General features: G+C 39.7%; 1 long non-coding RNA gene across 3 annotated transcripts; it reads right to left on the bottom strand.

The window, feature by feature from the left end:
• Positions 1–388: 388 nt before the first annotated feature.
• Positions 389–6344, bottom strand: LOC138104575 (uncharacterized). 3 transcript variants are annotated; one of them, XR_011148122.1, is made up of 5 exons: positions 6254–6344; positions 5380–5462; positions 4643–4765; positions 1900–2039; positions 389–1572 (listed from the first exon to the last, which is right to left on the bottom strand). It is a non-coding gene; the product is annotated as an uncharacterized lncRNA (long non-coding RNA). The 3 variants fall into 3 exon arrangements; XR_011148121.1 differs by lacking the exons at positions 389–1572; positions 1900–2039 and adding an exon at positions 3590–3719; XR_011148123.1 differs by lacking the exons at positions 389–1572; positions 1900–2039 and adding an exon at positions 3954–4103.
• Between the last annotated feature and the right edge of the window lie 12377 nt (positions 6345–18721).

Here is an 18721-nt window from a genome sequence, read left to right as displayed (position 1 = left end):
ACATTCTTCTTCCTTCTCTGTGCTATATAATCAGGAGCTGCATCTTGGAATTCACAGCAACCCTCCTCTCTGTGCTGAACATTTATGAGATTTATTACTTTTTTATAGATATGGTAAGTAAATATAAACTGGGAAGGTATCATAAAATAGAAAACTCATCAACAGATGCTGATTAAGGAAAATTGTTTTATAAGCTTTATATATTTTTTCATTTAAAATTTAGCTTTGCTGTCTTATTAGAAAAGGGTTCATATGAGAAAGGTATGACATAGGAAATGGTAGCAGAAGGCAATTGTGGACACCAATGGAAACATATACTCTGAAAAAGCTTTACATCCGACCATTGTTCAATAGAAAATAGTGAAAGAGGAATATTTTAAAAGCTTATTTAATTTGATGTACTGTGCTATAAATAACACTTTTACTATAGCCAAAATCTGTGACCAGGCTCATTGGAAGTGATCATTTTCATAGTATCATAGAATGGTTTGGATTGGAAAGGACCTTAGAGATGATCTTGTGCCAACTCCCCTCCAGTTTTCTCAAAGCCCTGTCCAGCCTGGACTTGAACACTTCCAGGGATGGGATATCCACAGCTCCTCTGGGCAACCTATTCCAAGGTTTCAGCAGCCAAGAGACTAAACTTCATTTAGCTCTACTTCAGCTTGATACAACTCTTTTCTGGGTCGTCCCACAACATGTCAGGAGCTGAAGGGTACAGCAGACCCTCACACCATGTAGAAAATGATGGAGACATTCAGAAGGTAGAATGAGAGATGCTTTTGAGGTATCAGGCTTTGTGGCCAGGGCTAAAAGGGACTTTGTTGAATGAATCCTACTAGCCCATAGATAGATTTTGCAGTTGGATTTATCCACCACGTTCTCCAATTGCAAATATCAGCCTTCAAAGACGAGCAGTTCAAGGACGAGATGTTGCTCCTGGAACTGCTTCATTTGCAGTGCTGAATGCCTGTTTCATGCCTTCACCTGCCAAACATGGGGACTGAGGAAGGGTGGCTGTGAGCCAAAAATGAGAAAGCAGGGTCCAAGGTAGAAAAATTCATGCAGCAAATTCCTGTTCCCTGATCTTTGGCAAGCTGAGCTGCCACAGAACACGGCTGCCTTTGCCATCAACTGCAGAAGAGCTAATGCCTGTGTCTCCAGAACAGCCTGTGTTTCTGCAGCTGAGCTGGTAAGCTGTGGCTGCCACAGGCAGTGGGTTTGCTGCATTAAGAGCTACACACTCAGCTATAAAGTAACCTAATTGCTGTTGGACAGAAGCATTAAACACACAGTGAGTTCACTTTCTGCAGAAGCGAATAATTGCCATGCGCAATTTTACACTTAGAGGGTCAGATTTTGTTGTTAAAATTATACAGTTCAAAAGCAATTGGCTTTCTTCTAGCACAGAGCAATTTGGTTCCAGTGTGGGATAACATAACCAGCAACACTTCACTGCAGCACTGACTCAATGCAGTATTCCTTGGGTACTGGTCTGTATAAATCTGTAGCTCAGAGCTTGATCCCAAGCCATGTTTCTGTCACTGTTTCCAACAGACTCTAACTCAGGACCTTAAAAAGAAACCCGTGGTGAAAAACCAGAGAGCTGAGCGTATGTCCTACACAATTCAGCTGACTATTCCTGTGCTCAGCAGCTGATAGTTTAGGGCTGGAGTATTGATTTGTGTTACTGTACTTTATAGCTAGTATGTTACAAGATTAATTTTGTGCTACTCAGCATCTGCTTTCTCCTTGGGAAGTTTTGTAAAGAATTCTGCTGACTATAAAGAATCAACTTTTTCATTTTTTTTCCAAACCAGCTGAACACATTCTTTATACCCTGCCCTGCCAAAGCATAGCATGACAGATACTGTTAAGATGATTATTGTATATACTTACATGTGCTTCTGTGCTCACAGGCAAACAGCTAAAGTCTTATTAGTACAGGTCAGCATCCTTGTTCCGTCTTTCTTCTCTCGCTTACTTCCAGCCAACATTACTACGATAGATTATTATTCTGCTAGGGTAGGCTATGGCTCCTGTCCAAAAAATGATATAAATCTATACACTTTTACAGATGAGTATTATTTTCTTCTTGCATTTACTTGTACTTTTAAATGGGAAATAACAGGGACTGGCTATAGGTAAAAGGGTGAATATTTAGTTCAATAAATAAATGTATAAATAGCTCAATAATAAAAAAATGTGTGGTTTTACCATTAATAAAATTTGTCCAGATGGAATTTGTTGATTTAGGTGTCTATAAATATCAGTGAAGTGATATCTAATACTGACATCTAATACCTTTTCACCAAATCAATATAGGCAAGGTTTTGAGTACCTATGATTTGGCCGTGCCTCCCTTTGGGGGTCATTTAGGAGCAGGCAGTGTGTGATGGATGGCAGGCAATGTAATGGGTCTTTACACAGCTTAACACCAGCCACTGCAATGTGCAGGGCTAATTTCAGGGAAGAATGGGAGAAGTAAGTTGCATCATTTTAAGTCCTGACATAAATTCTTTTCCTTTGCTTCAAAGGAAAGGAGCTCTGACCCCATTTGTTTCTGGACTGAGCAGTTTTGTGCTGGCTTTGAGTGAGACTGTGCTTCATTGAACATTGCTTTGTATGCTTTTGTGCCTGCACTATGCAGCAAGACATAAACCTCATCCTCCAGCTTAGCCACTGAATTAAAAGCAACAGAGATGTGAAAAGTACATGCTCAGTCAAAGTGGAAAGAGGAAATGAAAACATGGATGCTTCTTAAAGGTTAACCCAGGCTGTGTCTCAGAGGCAGGGGCAATGACAGATGCTTTTTAATGAACCCTGAATGTATTGCTCTTGAAGGTTCTTACAGAGGTATTTCATCTACCTTGCTTCGGATTTGTTCTTATTGGGTTTTATGGCAGCAAAAGCCCTGTTTTATTCTTCAGGGAGTGCCATGTGGTGGTGGGGCCGAGAGAAGGGCAGAATTATGGTGCCAAATATTACAAAGCCTAAATCAGGTCATGTCTGAACATGAACTCTCACACCTGAGGTTTCTGCAGTAGAAGCATACAGACTTAAGCCCAGTGAAGTTCTGTCCCTTTTAGCTGGGAACACGCCCAAAAGGCTAGAACAGGATGACAAAATTTTAGTGAGTTTTCTGTAGAACTCTGGAAGCATGCAAGTTTTAGTCCAGAGAAAACAGAATAACTACTCTTCTTCCTCAAAAATCCATGTCCTTCTCATAGCATGTACACCATGACACAGAGAACAACTCAATAAAGTTAGCAGTGTGTGAACAAAATTGTCAGGGTCCTTATCTCCAATAACCAAAATGTACCTGTAAGTAATCCTTCAGCCCTGGACACTGTAAATAAAAAAAAAGGTCGGGAAGCCTTGACAAAGGATCTATGGCAATGTACTATTATCTGGGTAAAGGCTGCTGTAAATCACTTTGTCTGACACATGCTCACAAGCAGATATGGTTTAAAATCAGTAAGAATAACCTTGGGAAAACCGACTGCAAATGACCAGTAGATGGTGGTAAATCTTGGGAGATGAGTACAATATGTTTATTGCTGCACCATAAATGAACATGGTTCTGCAGATGTAAATAGACCATAAATCTGATTCTGCCCTCAGTTAACAAGGCCTTTAGTGGTGACCAGAGATAGAGCCACTACAGCTGTGGATTTCTCCCTCAGAGATAATCTCTATCCACGTTGCCATCCTCAACTCTACAACAGAAGGAAAAACAGTTTAGTTCTCCTAGAGCATTTTTCCAAATTTTGTTCAGTGTTATTTTCCTTTAGCACCTTAACTTTCCAAATAATAAAGACAAATAGATTCACTCTACCTCACCTTACATGTCTAAAACTCAGTCTGAACATGTCTCTGTGGGTTCCAGGATATGCCCTTCTATGCCCTTCACCTGACAAACATAACTGGATGGACCCTTTTGTGTTAACACCAAATATAGGTCAGACTTGAGTCCAGGCAAGACTTCTAAATTAAGGTTTCTGTAATGCAGGTGTTTACATGTGAACAAGCTGTGTCAGATCCAATGCTAGTCCTCAGAAGTGCACCCAGTGGAGCCACAAAGCAGTTCAGTTCAGTTCACCCTGAAATAGACATCTCTTGATCAGACACCTAAGGTGGGAACATTTTCTGAGATGTTCTACAGGAAGACATGGGATTTATAGGAAACCTGTGTCCTTCTGGAGGGGCAGTAAGAAATCATTTGGAATAGCTGCAGGCACCTCAAACAGCAGAAGATCCTAATGTTTACACAACTGAATTGTACCACTTTATGTAGAATATTTCATATGAACATAAACTGAATCCAATCCCTAACTGCTTGTGTTAGGACAAATCAATCCCACCTGTATTACAGCTGGTGATGGACACCTGTTATATTACCTTCTGTCTATGACATCTACAGGCCTTATATCTTGAAAAAAAATAGGGGTTTTTGGTGATGTTAGCCCTCATTTCTGTACCTTTTCCATTCTTAAAGTTATTGAAGTCTTTCTGCTGCCACCAAAAGTGCCCTAACTAAATTTTTTCCTGCAGAAGGCCAGGGCTGCTGCATTCTTCTCTCTCATTTATCACTGACAGACTGATCTGCATCACTCAGAAATTCAAACTTCTATAAACTTACCTACAAGGCTTTCAATTACTGCAGGTTCTGTTAGAAATCATGCAAAATGAAAATTATCTTCCCTAATCCATGCTCTGTGTCTCCCTTTTGTTGCATTGATCATTCATTCTATGTACAAATCTCCTGAAAACATATAGGGAAAAAATACGCACTATGTAAAATAAGGTAAGTTCAAATATGTAATTTTAAGAAGTTAAAACAGCAGGATCCAATCCTTAAATTAATATGAACAAAGATTCACTCTCAGAACAAAAGAAAACTGAAATGAAGGATGACAGAGCACTTTTTACTGTTTGGAGTTTTTTGAAAGCATATTTGTTTGATAGTTCCCAGATCCATTCAGGGTCAGACTCTGAGTATGTTTATTATTATGGAAACAGTATGAAGAGAAAGAGTGTACTATTAACCATAGTGTAGTTCCTTCTTCCACTCAAGTTTCCAACACTGAGATGCAGCAGGAAACATTTGAGGGATTGTACAGGAGATGAAGAAACCCAGAGCAGAGAAAAACTACAAGGATGTCCATGAAACAACCTCTTCAGGTTTCAGCATTTTGGATAAGACTTGATTATGCTTTTTGATTTTGACCATAATATGTTTAAAAGAGTAGATATCAGCACTCAATGTAACTTTCAATCTCACAATAAATTTGGAGAACAAGTTGCTAAAAAAGAGAACTTCCAGCAAGTACCAATGTTGCTTTCTGAAAGACAAATCTCAATTACATTCCTAATTACCTGTAATTATGAAGGTCCTAGTCATAAGGTCAAATATAGAGATGCTTTTTCTCCATTCTGGTAAAGTCATCCTTGAGAAAAACCTTTATATTTTGGTCCATAGACAAGAAAAACATGTTAATGATACTGCAGAATATCTTTTCATCTTAACTCTGCATTTGTTTTCTTTGATACCAATATTAGTAGTTAATAACGAGACAGGTATTAATTGCATTTTAAAGTACTGGGACTGATGTACAGAGGTGGGACAAACTGGTACTTATGCCAAGCACTGCTGGCAATTATACATGGCCTTCTTTTAATCCTAATGTCATCCATTATAAAATACAGCATTAGTGTGGAGACAATAAATCACTTACAGACAGTAGAAGGGTTCATATATCTTTGTAGAGATGCTGTATAGAAGCCACATCTGAGTTATTGCAATGAAAAGTAGATTTTTGGACACTTGTGAAAGTACATTTGCAAAAATGTTTCCTTTTCAAGATACTACCTTTTACACACTTTCACTTACACCTGCTCATGATTTTTGAAGCAAATATCATTATGCTTTTGAAAAATAAGCAATTTCCTCAAGGAAAATGATACCAGATACAGAAGGTAACAAACAATGGTGCAACCATGATAGCATAGAGAGTTTAGAGTTAGAATAACCAGGGCGCGGTGCTTATCCCATGCAATGGGTAATTTTGGAATGAATGGAAGTCTGAAAAACAGCAGTGATCTCAAACAACTTAATTTTCCCTATCCCCAACAGTGTGTCCAGTTACAGTCCCAGAAAAGGAAAGGTAGGATATTTTGGAAAATTGAGCTGTCTAGCACACTTGGTATATGCTGTGGACCAGCAGGCATCTCCTCTTCTCACACCACTTACCCCCATTTTCACTCCCCCAGGCACCTTCTCATCGTTGCTGGCCTCACCAGGCATGTCCACAGCAATCCTTCCTGCAGACTCAGTCCCCATGACAGAGTCAGCCACAGGTGCTCCTTACACCTGGCCTCTGATTTTATTCTCTCCCTGGACATCTGAAGATCCCTGAGGTTACTGAGGACTCTGAAGTTTGCCATCCTAGAAAGCAATTAAGGGTAAGGTAATTAGCTGGACTGAATCCCATGGCAAAATCACTGCTGTTTCTTTCCATTTCAGTAAGTATTTTAGGATGAAGGGATGCTTCCCTGACACTTTACACCTATATTTGTTGCTATCTCTTAATTTCACGTTTGCTTTTTCCTTCTCTCCGATACTGCATTTCACTGTAACTGTCATGGCTGGTTTGCACCAGAGATTTGGATATTGATTCATTATCAGTGCCTAAGCACTGTATCCCTGGCATGAGCTGCAGGCAAGAGGAATAATTACAGAGTGCTTGAGACTGCTCCAGAATGCATTTAGATCTGTGTGTATAGCTGTGTGGAGCACTTGCAGCAGTGCAGAGACACCAGGATCAATGTGAGTATCACTCACTGCCCACCCAAACTGCTCTGCCTGGCTGAGAGGTTGGCATGCAGGCTGATGCTGAGGGACCTGGTTGGTTTGTGACACCGGGCAGAGAGGTGGCCACTGCAGAAATATGCTGGGCTCTGCCAGTGAACCTGCATTTTCATAGAATCATAGAATGGTTTGAGTTGGAAGGGAACCTAAAGATCATCTAGTTCCAAACCTCCTGCCATGAGCAGGGACACCTGTGAGAGACTGAAATGCTAATGGTTAATGACTGAAAACAATTGCCCATTTGTGGAGGGGCAGGGTGGTTTGCTGAGGCCAGGTTTGCACCCCCTGAGGGGAAGGAGGTGAGTTTTTGGGTGTGTAATGGCAAGACTCTGGTCTAGATGAAACAGAAGGGGTGAACAATCATCACCAGAGGTTACAAGCTGGGCTTTGAGGCTAATAAGAAGCAGATCCTGCAAGGTGGGGTGGTGCTTTTTACGATGCCATTGGCCCTCCCCTACACAAATCACTCAGTTGTAAAACTCCCTCTCTCCCCTGTGGAAGGTCCAGAGGGTGTTCATCCCTTCTGGTGGGGCATAACTGGTTTAACTTAACTGATGTGAGAGACAGCTGTCCTGTTTTAGAAGGTGTCATAAAGCATCAAAAACCCCCAAAGTACCCCCAGACTCATTTCTGAGATCTTCTACCAGAGGACTGAAAGCTCCCCCTGCCCAGAAGAAGTACATGGGTGTTCCCATGTGAACCTCAGTTACTGAGGATCCATCAGACTGTGCTTTGCAGGCTTTTTCCCCAATCTGATGCATCAAGATGGTGACCATCACTTCAACAACCATCACTTCAACAAATGGACATCTAAATTGCAACAATCACATCAGTCTCACTGTGACATCCCTGGGTGGTGATATGTTTTTACTCTTATGCTTTCTTTCTCCTTGTTTCTTTTCCCTCATATACTTGCTTAAGTGATATTTTTATGCTTTCATATCGCTATGTTAGAATAGATCATAACCAAAATGACTATATACCTGCTTTCCATTGCAATCAAATTGTTCTAATATAAACCCTACATATATATATTTATAAACACTGATCATTCAGTGTTGTTTCACTCTAATCCACTCCAAGGGATTTATTACCAAGAAATTGTGCTACCCTTGCCTTTAGGGGAGGGTCATAACAACACCTTCCACTAGACCTGCTTGGTCAAAGGCCCGTCTAATCTAGCCTTGAACTCTTTCCCATTTTCCACATAGGAACTTCCCTGCTCTGAGCCTGAGTCTGGCATGTGCTGAGTGAGCAGGTTCAGTTACTCTTGTACATCAGATTTTGTGGTCCCTGCTTGCACTTATTTGTCTGGCTAATTTGTGCGTTTTCATCTGTTGGTTCCTTGTTATTCAGATTTGTTTGTTAGTGGTAAGGATTTGTGTTTCAGTCATATTATTGCAGTAGAAGAGAAGCTCTCTAGTGGAACACAGCAGCTGTTTAACAGTTTGTATCAGCAGCATGCAAACTGCAACAATGCAGGGCAAAGAACAACGCTGTGCTAAAAATCTTCCAGAACAGAATGAAAACTGTTACTCAAGGCTATAGAAATCTCGGCTTCCTGAAAACTCTTGTAGGAGCTCTAAAGGTCCCTCAATGGGTCATGGTTTTACAAACAGAGAGGGAGTGCCTCTTGAAATCTGCGCCAGAAGTGATCTTGTGTTACAGCATGGTGTATGAGGTGCCAAGTCACAGATAACAAAAATAAAATTAGTGAGGTTTTTCTCTTGAGGGCCCTCATTTGAGTATAGCAGGATTCTTCTTTTTTTGTGGATAACTGTCCAGATTGGAGTTTGCACTGGCTTCGTTTAATTTCCTCTGCACACAGTATAATTGCTGAAATAACTGAGCTGGCTGCAATTATTGGCCATGCAATTTCATGCATCCGTGAAAATTTATTGAAGTACAAATCCTTGCATTTGCTCTAATTTGTGCTAATGAAAGGCCTTGGCACGTTTGCTAGTAAGTCTTATAAAGAAGAAGATTCAAAAGGAATTCAAAGGGAATCACTGTAATGATTTCAAATTAGAGTAATAAATTTGACTTTATCACATTAAAATTAATAAAACTGTTGTTAGTGATTTGATTTTCCACTACTGTGCACCTAGTATGGAATATAAAGATGGATGGTTTTTTCAAGAAGTTTCTGGCCATCCACAGTGGAAACTTTTGATCAACGCAAAGCTATAGATTTACATCTCAGCATATTTCTCATTAAGAAATTTATCTCCGAAGGAACTATTAGAAACTGCAAGAAAGAGTGGGCTACAGAAACACAAAGGCTGTCCAGCTACAGAATGAGAACATAGTTTAATGAATATTTAGTTTACAATTTAACTTATGAGCTGATTAATGATACAAAGTTGTATTTTTTCCTCCAGATGACAGTATAATTAGAAAAGTGATAAAGGTGTCTACTGTGGTAGTGGTATGGATGTGACATCTTTATTTTTCATACGTAAATACTATTTGCCTGAAGAGCAAACACATTGTTCCTGCACTGGTTGAAGCTGGTCTCTACAGTGAACATACACATTATGCTTAGCCATGGAAATTCATCTCTTTTTCTGTCATGTTGTACTTCACTGCAGTGAAAGCAAAAGATTTCAAATAGGCTTTTTCCTTCTGTATTCACAAAAATAATAAATTTCCACATGAATGAAGATGAAGAATTTGAAGAAAAAAAAGCAACAAAACCGTTTGGCTGTCTGTTGAAATTCAGCTGCATTGTTATCCTCTTGCAGCAGAATGGCCCCACTCGTACCCCTGAGGTGGGAGTCACCAGCCCGTGCCCTGCCAGAAGGGTGCTGAGAGCTCTGCTCTGAGGTCTCTCTCTCAGTGGGGCTGCTGACTCTGCTGTGAAGTTATAAACAGTGCCAGTGATAAAATAGTGCACAGATAGCAGTGCAAAATTCATTTTGATTGCAATCACAAGACAAATGGAGCGATCTTCCTTTGGTACAAGGTGGGAAGGTAGAGGAGGATGGGTGGCTATAGAATTGTCTTTAAAGAGCAGGCTGAAGAGGATGGAAAGAGGAGACAGACTATTACTGAGACTGATCCTGTTTTCTCATCTTTTCTCTCCTTCTTACTAACCTCCAAATTCTCCCTTCCTCCATCTTTTTTCCATTTCACCTTAGACATCCCTTCATCTTGTCACCTCTTTCCAAGCCTCTTCTCTGTCTGGCCAGATGTGGATCCACCTTGTTGTACCTGTGCTGTCCCAGGAGTACAGTGACAGAGATCTGAAAGTATTGACCAAAAAATCTGTCTTTGTGCCAATAAACTACTACTAGAAGAGCAAAGCCCACGCTCTGGTCCTGAGGGCATTTCCCCAGCCTGGCCCCTGACCTTGTTCAGCTGCTAGTACAGCTGGTGCCAACAATATTTTGAGGAAGAGATTTTTTGAGACAGGGTACCATATGTCAGAAAAAAAACACAGTCCCAGCCCTCTGCCTGGGGAAACCTGGACACAGGAAAATATCTATATCATCATGCTCTTCAGCCAGTTCTTGGTGTAGAAAACCATTCCTTGGCATTGGATAGCCAGACTCATGCCAGGATTCCTGGAGTAAAGGACTGCCTGGGTGTCTTTAGTGGCTATTTATGTTCAGGTGGAGTATATAATGGCAATAAACTATTTACAGTGAAAGCTATCCTACAGTCGATTCCTCCTCCTGTGAGAAGCTGATCTGCAACACCCAACTCTTCTCTGTTTTGTAGGAGGCATCATGGTAGCACACATCACACATGTAGGGAGACAAATCTCATGGCCATGCTTCTAATGGTACTGCAGACAGCTGTGAAGCTGCTCAAGCAGCTGACCAAGGTCCTCTCTTCATTTTGTTCTTACTGGAGAATGGCTGTTTCCACCAAAATTATCACATTAAAAGGCAACACTCTGGCATTACTTCCCCTCATCATTAAGGCACTAAGTTGGGATTAATTCTTTTTTTAAAGATTTTTCACCTGCTTGGCATTACCCTTAACTAAACAGCATGCACGTTTGCTATAAAATGATCATGGGTGGGTAGTGACTTAGTGCTAGAGCTATGGAAAAAAAAGTCACTGCCTGAGTTCTGTAAAACTTTGCCTTACATACAGCCTAAGCCACGTCTACATCTTTTATTAACTATATATTAGAGGCACAGATTTCAGTGAGAAAAAAGGAGTAGGGCAAAAAAATGTTTTCAGGAAAACAGAATTACTCCTGGGTTTTGGTGATATTTATGAGACGGCTCCCTTTGCAGGGTTTTAGAGTTGCTTTTTTTCCCAGAAGCCAATGTAGAATTGCTCTCCAATATCTACCACAAACTGATTCATTGTTCAATTTTTCCCTTCAAGTTCCTGACAATCTGGATCAAGCAGCTAAGTAGCAATTACCAACATTTATGGATGGCTGATGCAAAATAGAGACTGACTACAAGGTGATCCCTCTGCTCTGCTTAGCTCTTGGATTTGCTTGCAGCCATAGGGCAGATGGAACAGGCACTGACTAACCTATACTGAGACCAGGATGTACAGGGAGAGCACTGTCTTCTGACAATGTTCTGAACCAATCTGAAAAACAATAGCCTGGTGTTGCAAGAGTTATTTTATAATTTTTTTTTTTTAAAACATTTGCTTTTATTTTAAACATAAATTCTCTCATATTACAAATCCCATAAATAAGAATGCCCTTTGAGATACAACAGTTCAGCCATTAAAAGGGACAGGTATGAAAGCTGAACTCTCTGAATGGATGTAATGGCTCTTTTTTGAACATGGTAAGACAGAAGAATTTCTGTCTAGAACTTGCCTCTTTTTTTTTTTTTTTTTTTTTTTAATTGTTGGCTTCCTGTTCACAGAGCAAAAGCAGTTATATCATGACTTGTTAGTCAGCATGCAACACACTTGTCTAGGGGAAGGTATTATGGTAGTATGTGTTGGGTATCATGTGGTGCACCAGAAATTTAACAAGTATTCTAATAATGGTTTGGGTTTCTGAAAGAGCTGCCGGAGACAGGTAATTTCTAACTCTTCTCTTATAAAGCTATATGCCTCCCTCACCAGGAAATCTACAGCATAAAGAAGTGAAAGCCAACTAACAAGAACCCAAAGAAGCTTTAAGGTATCAGAGCCTTAATAGATGTTTTACCAAGGCTTTCTGGGACTCAAAGTGAGAAACTGAAAAAATCCATGTTCTGAAGAGATATAGGTCCTACTTGCAGGCTTTCAGGGCAACAAAACAATATCTCTGTGGTTGGGAATTTTTTATTTCGAATGTCAGATTAGACTGGTCCACATTTGTGATGTGCTTTAGTTTCGAATAAATTTGGGCAGGAAATCTTATGTTTGCAGAAGACAAGGATTTATTCTTATCTACCCTGCATACCTATCTTCTTGGTGGATTAAAATTAGAGTAACTCCTGGGGGAGAATGATTAGTGAGCAGAGAAGAAGGAAGTGGCTAGGGTAGTTTACAAATAAATTTATCACCTAACTGCACTTTATGGCTTACATATTCTCTGCTAGCAGCAGCTAGAGTGCTGCAAATTACTTTGTTACTAAAGAAATAAATATCCATGTCTGTCCACATCAATCTATCTCCTGCTTCATATTTTTCAAGGAAGTGATATTGCTTAAAATAATACATACAGTCTGATTGCAAAATAAGATTGAAGTTAGTTTTAATTGTTTAATGAATCCGTTTTGAGAAACTGGGTTGAGAATTCTTTTTCTGATAACTTTATCTCAACAACCTCTTACAACAAAGTTCATAGACTGCCTTTAGTTCATACTAAACTTTGAAAAAATTTGTTCTATCCTGTAGTACTGTTCCATATTGGTCATAATGGCCATGTCAAAAGTATGTGCTTCTCCTTGCTGTGGCTTACTCCCAGTAAAGAAGAAAGAGAGAGCAGGGAAGGAATTGTTCCCACCCAGCACTTCTCTTGGGATACCCCTGGTACCATAACCTGAGTCTTGCCCTCCTGCCAGGAGAGTGTGATGAAGTGACAGAAGGTGGTTGTCCCACTTCCACCCTCCACAGTTCAGCAGCACAAGGGTCACAGATCAGCCTTCTACTGGTGCCCATTGAAGAGAATAGATTGTGTCCATTTTTTATGGACGTGTAAGGTGAACTCCAACAGGAAATGCAGACTTTCTCAGCTCCAGCCTTCCAGGAGATCCAGCCCTAATGATGTTCCTGCTATAATTATCATGCCCCATTTGATGTTTTCAAGAAGACTGAGCAATGATCACTTACAACATCAACAAGCAAATGAGTTTATGAAGATCAAACTGATGTGTGACTTAGAGACATCCAATTTCACATATTTCCTTTGCAAATTGTTCCCTGAAGATTTTATTAACTTTTTTATAAAATCTCTCAGCTTTATAGAAAATCAATTCTCTGTCATCTAAATGTTGTCTTATAGCTCAGCATGCCCTCAATTTATTTTTGTATTGCTCCCTTTTAATGGGAGTGTATATTAGAAATAGCTGTAAAATATATGCTGTGCTTTTTTGCTGGGGACAATTTTAGAGAAGTTTGATGAAATTGTATTTAAAGTGAGTGCTCTAAATTTTAAATTTGTATAATTTATATGTCCAGGGTGACAGATTAATCATAGGTGCCTGTATAACTTAAAACTCCAATTAAAATAAACAAAAATTAACTTGTCAGTATTGTCATGTATGCAAGAAATTAGTTTGAGTAATAAAAGAGGATTTTAAGCCAACTTTTTCATTTCAGTGCTCCCAGCCTGAAGTTAATGGAATTAGTGGACTACAGTGTACTATAGGCAACTATGCATTTCAGAAGGGACTGACTGAGACAAAAAAAATACTGATGGCCGTCAGCCTTGCATGAAGAATCCATAAAAATGACCTGCAAGAGAGAAGAATGCTTTTGTGGAATTCAAGGTAATGGCTTGTGCTTGTATAAACACTCATGAAAGATCAGAGCGACATTGAGAGTCTGCAAAGGCCATGGTAAAAAATAGTCTTGAAACATGACAGGAAAATTTGGGGTTGGGTGGAAGTCATTGCTATTTAAATCAGTTATTAAAATAAATATTTATTTTTGATCACTGGAGTTTATCTGACAAGATATAATCTTCAGTTCATACTGGTGTCCTTCTCTTTATCCCAAACTACTAAAATCAGTCTTTTCCTGCACTCTCCAATTATAATTTCTTATCAGCTCTAGCATCTCCACCTCCCCAGAAGAGGGGAAGAAAGGTAGTAGGAGTGAAGGAGATGATGGTCAGTCTGGAATTGACTATCAATACTTTTGGAGGAAGCAATATAGGAATGAGGGTGAGATATATAGGCAAGAAAGTATGACCATTGAACACAGAGGAGAGAAGTAATCTTGGAAAAATCACATCTGTGAACTTTCACCAGTTAAATTTGAACCTAGCTAAACCAAATTATAAAAGACAACTCCATTACAAAAATCACCATATTGTATCATATTATTTTAATAAATAAGATAATGTTGGGAATTTAAAATATTTACTACCAGTAAACCCTGAATTTAAAAGAATATTGTATATGAAAGCAGGAGTCAAACCTGAATGTTACCTTCATTTTTAACAATAAAATTAGTACCTAAACTTGGCTCCTGCAGATAAGTGCAAGCACTAGCAGGACAAACCAACCCTTCCCTCAACCGTTTATCCACAAGTAAATGTGTAAAAGTAAAAGCAACACACAAGTATTAGTCAAAACATAATGATCTTGATGTATTAAAACCCCTCCTCCATGTGTCTAGCTATGACAGGGAAGTCTATTGCAAATGGAAATTTTCACACCACAAAATACAAATGATGAAATTACAATGAAGATAGAAATTGAACAAAGCAAGAACAACTATGTTGTGTATTCGTAGTGATAACAAAAGCTTTCTTAAGTTTGGATGCCTTGACCATCTTGATAACAGACCAGGAGTATCTATGTAAAATCCTAGCAATGGTCCAAAACTATTTCCAGTCTAAATGATTCTTATTTAAAGACTGTACTTACCTCCATAGGAAAAGTACAAAATAAGTATATTGTCAACCTGTGCAAAATGGCTGACTAATGATCAAATCTTAAAAATTGAACCAATGTTGTGATAGATTAATCATGGCCATGAAGTATGAAGGAGCTCAAATGGGAATACTCTGACAGCCCATAATAAATCAGCTAAGAGCAACACGCAGAGCTAGTAAATAAGCTCAGAACCAAATATAGAGCATATCAGTCAGGCACAGAGCTAGAGCAGCAAATAATATAAATAAATATGGAAATTGTAAGAAAGATGTATTAAATTGCTACAAAAGCAAATGCAGAAATACATAGATAAGAAGTAAATAAAATGAAAAATAAAATGTAAGCACTATTGGTAGTTTAGGAAAGGCAATATTTTTTCCAAGTGTTTCATCTGGAAAACAATACTGACAACAATTTGAATGGGGAGGTATTTGCATCAGTGTTTGGCTGCTGGAAGAAGGGATGAACACCTGCAAGGCAGGCCTTGAACGGAGCACTGGAACAGCCTACAAGAAACCCAGAAGACATGTTGGAGACAGCAGCATCCAATTGGGACCACAGAGCCTTCAAACAGCTAGTCAGCATATCTAGATTTGGATAAACGTGAAATGTTGATTATTTGTGGAAATATTGGGGTACAGACCCTAGAAAGGCAAAATCATTACAAACCCTAAGTGAAGATAATAAATCAATTCAGAAACACTGTAACCAATCTCAAAACCTCAAAATATCCCCCATAAATCACAGATACTTGGAAACGGTGAGGCACTGATTGACCAAAGAATGAAACAACCATGGTTTCTTCCTCTTGATGCATTTGTCCCATATGTCAGAGAACCAGTGACCTATTCTAAAACACTTATGATGTGAATGGAAAGGTAAAGACAAAAGTGGTGACACGGGGACAAGAGTTGAAGCACTGTCCTTTGAAAGGGACAGCCTTAACTTTTTATCAGTGACACTAACATGAATGGAATAAAGGTAGACACAAATTGAAAGAAATGTCTTGCAGTGATGTTTGTGCTTGGAAAGTTCACCCAGCTCTTTCAGGAGCAGGAAGCCATTTGAGTAGAACATGGCCATAACTCACTGGAGGGTATTTCTTAAAAGCAAGCTGCTCCAGATTTCTTTCAGCCCATGCTCTGAGGGAACAGCACTGCTATTTTACATGTGTGCTGCAAGAAATGGACTGCAATTACTGACAAATTATCCAGGCAGAAACTGTAGAATTAAATGAAAGACAAGTGAATAAGAATACAAAACTGTAAGCCTTCTAGAAATATAAAAGATGGGAGAACACTGAGGCCATTGGACAATAAATTTTCACGTCCCTTTTAAGAAAAGGTCTGGAGAGAATTGTATGAAACACGTAAGACAAACATTTAGAACTATTAATAATATTTTTCCTTCCGTCTGGCTGATGAACAAAAAGAAACCTCAATTCTTCTGAAGTGTGCTAGAAAGGCTGACATGAGACAAATATCCAAGAATGGATCAAAATGTACTCTGCAGTCACACTGCAATGTCCAGACTACTGAGAAAATAAATTATCCATTCCAGAATACAGGCCTGTACCAGAAAGCTTAGGCATCCTGTGTATCAGCAAACAGCCCTGAAGATCTCTGAGATCTAATAAGATGTGATACATGTAGGAGAAGGCCAGGCAAGTCGCAAAAGGAAAAAAAAAAAAAGGTGCAGTCTTAGAGCAGAAGGAAAATAGATCATTTGAACACAAACCACTCATCACAGTGGCCTGATTCCTTGACTGCCTCAGTGACAGATGAAGCAATGTGTTTGTTAAGTACATTTTTTATCACAAAGTACTATTTGAGAGAAGGGCAAAAATTAGAACAGGAACCATTCAAGGTCAGATGGAATGTTCATCTAGGAAGAAAAAATAATTGGGGGTGTGTAAAAGAACAGGTTGAGCACAGAAGTAGTTCTGCAAGATATCCCTTCACCTTGGAATGGCCTGGGACTTCCTAAACCAGAAGTGTTGGGTTTGTTTATTAGCCTCCAAGGAATGTTTCTTTCCATGCATTTTTCTTTATAGCCGAAGGATTCAATCACTACCTTTCAGTATGCAGTATGACTGTGTGTAACTGAAGTGTACTATCTTTTCATTTCTCCATCTTCTCTTCTAAAAGCTCTTTCTAAAAGTACTTCTGTGTTTTCTCTTGTAACTGCTGTTGGTCTCATGTGAGCTTTCTCATGTGTTCTCAAACATTTTGTAAGTACCATGACTCATACCAACATCTCTTTTCACATGAGGCTTTGCTAATGTGGCATAGACCAGAAAATTAACCCAATATGTTTTACAGGTGAAATATGCATTTCTTAGAAACTCAGAATAGCATAGAGGCAGAACAGCTGGAGTTTTGTTAGCTGTGACGTTGTTTCTGTGAGAGCAAAAGCACATTTGTTTCTCTTGTGCCAAAGTACGGCTGGGATGCCATCCAGAGCAGGGCTGATTTCACTGGAGGTTATACCTTTTCTGTCTTTTATCTACTTACAGTGAAGAAAATAGTGCATGCATAGTGCAAAGTATGAGCAGCATTGTAGAGTCATCCCTTACTTATCTGCATGACTGTTCCAAGCTGTCTGTTACATAAGGCATGAACACTGAAGAGTCAGTGCTTAGATGTCAACATAACAGACAGCTAAGAAATGTCTTGTATGAAGGGAAAGCTTTTGTACATCAGTGAAGAACAATGAGCTAATGAGTCATTGATGTCCTGCATGAAATGTCTTAAGTCTGTTATAAGGCTTATCCCATTCTAACTCCAAATTATCTCACAAGGTCTGACTGTGGGAAAGGGGGGGATGTTTGCATATTCATTTTATAAGAATTTTCCATCTATGTGATGCTTAAGTGGGTTTGCTGGTAAAAGAGAATTTAAAAAATCATCTAATTTGGAGCTGTAGCATTCAAGGGTGCAATTAATTTTCACAGCACACTGCTTGTTTCTCCTGCAGCAGAAAGCACACACAACATCCTCCTGCAAGGCCATTCAGCCTGAGCCTCACAGACTCACTGGAAGCTCTGCCCTGGCTCCCCTCAGCACTCACCAGTCAGCTGGAAAGAAACAACTGGTCAGAAAATAACGGCAGCAAGTGGAGGAGCTGCTGGTGGCATCTTCCAGAACTTAACTGGGTCATTCCCAACACCCAAGTCATGATCCAGCCATGGGTGATGGAGATTTGCAGCCCAAACAGTTCCCCAGGTCCTGCAGACATTGCTGCTGCACACTGAGCTGATGTCCTGGGTTGAGGTGTATTCTATTACCATCCTCATGAGCTGTTGAAATCAGGTGGGGCAGTGTTTCCTTGCCTCCTCCCCCCAGACTATCTTGCTGTTAATGGCCCATCATTGTCCTGCTGCATGACTCAGAGATAACTCCCTCCGGACCATCTTCTGTTAACGAGCCTAATCAACACTTGGCCTCATGACTCATTACCCCATTGTGAGATGCTCCACCCAGAGGGAGGAACCAAGCATCCCATCGTGGATATAATCTGGGACTCTGAGCACCAAAGACACTGGCTCCACTGGATTTCCAGAGGACAGGAGCTACACAGCCACTGCTGGACTTTCTGAGGAAGAGCAGACCCCTTCTACTACAGGATCACCACTTCAGAGGACTGCGACCACCACCCCGCCTAACAGGGACTGAGGTTGTATCTTGACTCTGTCAGTGTTCTCTTTTACTTTCTTTTCCTTTTCTTTAATTTCCATTAAATTATTATTCTGACGTGGTGCCTCCCACTGGTTTGTTTTCAAACTAGAACAGCTGACTTGGAGTGATGCCTTTTCCTGGTCTTAAAATCAAGA

This window comes from Aphelocoma coerulescens, chromosome 1A, assembly GCF_041296385.1.
Source record: "Aphelocoma coerulescens isolate FSJ_1873_10779 chromosome 1A, UR_Acoe_1.0, whole genome shotgun sequence".
Lineage (NCBI taxonomy): Eukaryota > Metazoa > Chordata > Aves > Passeriformes > Corvidae > Aphelocoma > Aphelocoma coerulescens.
This window is presented reverse-complemented; position numbering and strand designations above follow the sequence as displayed.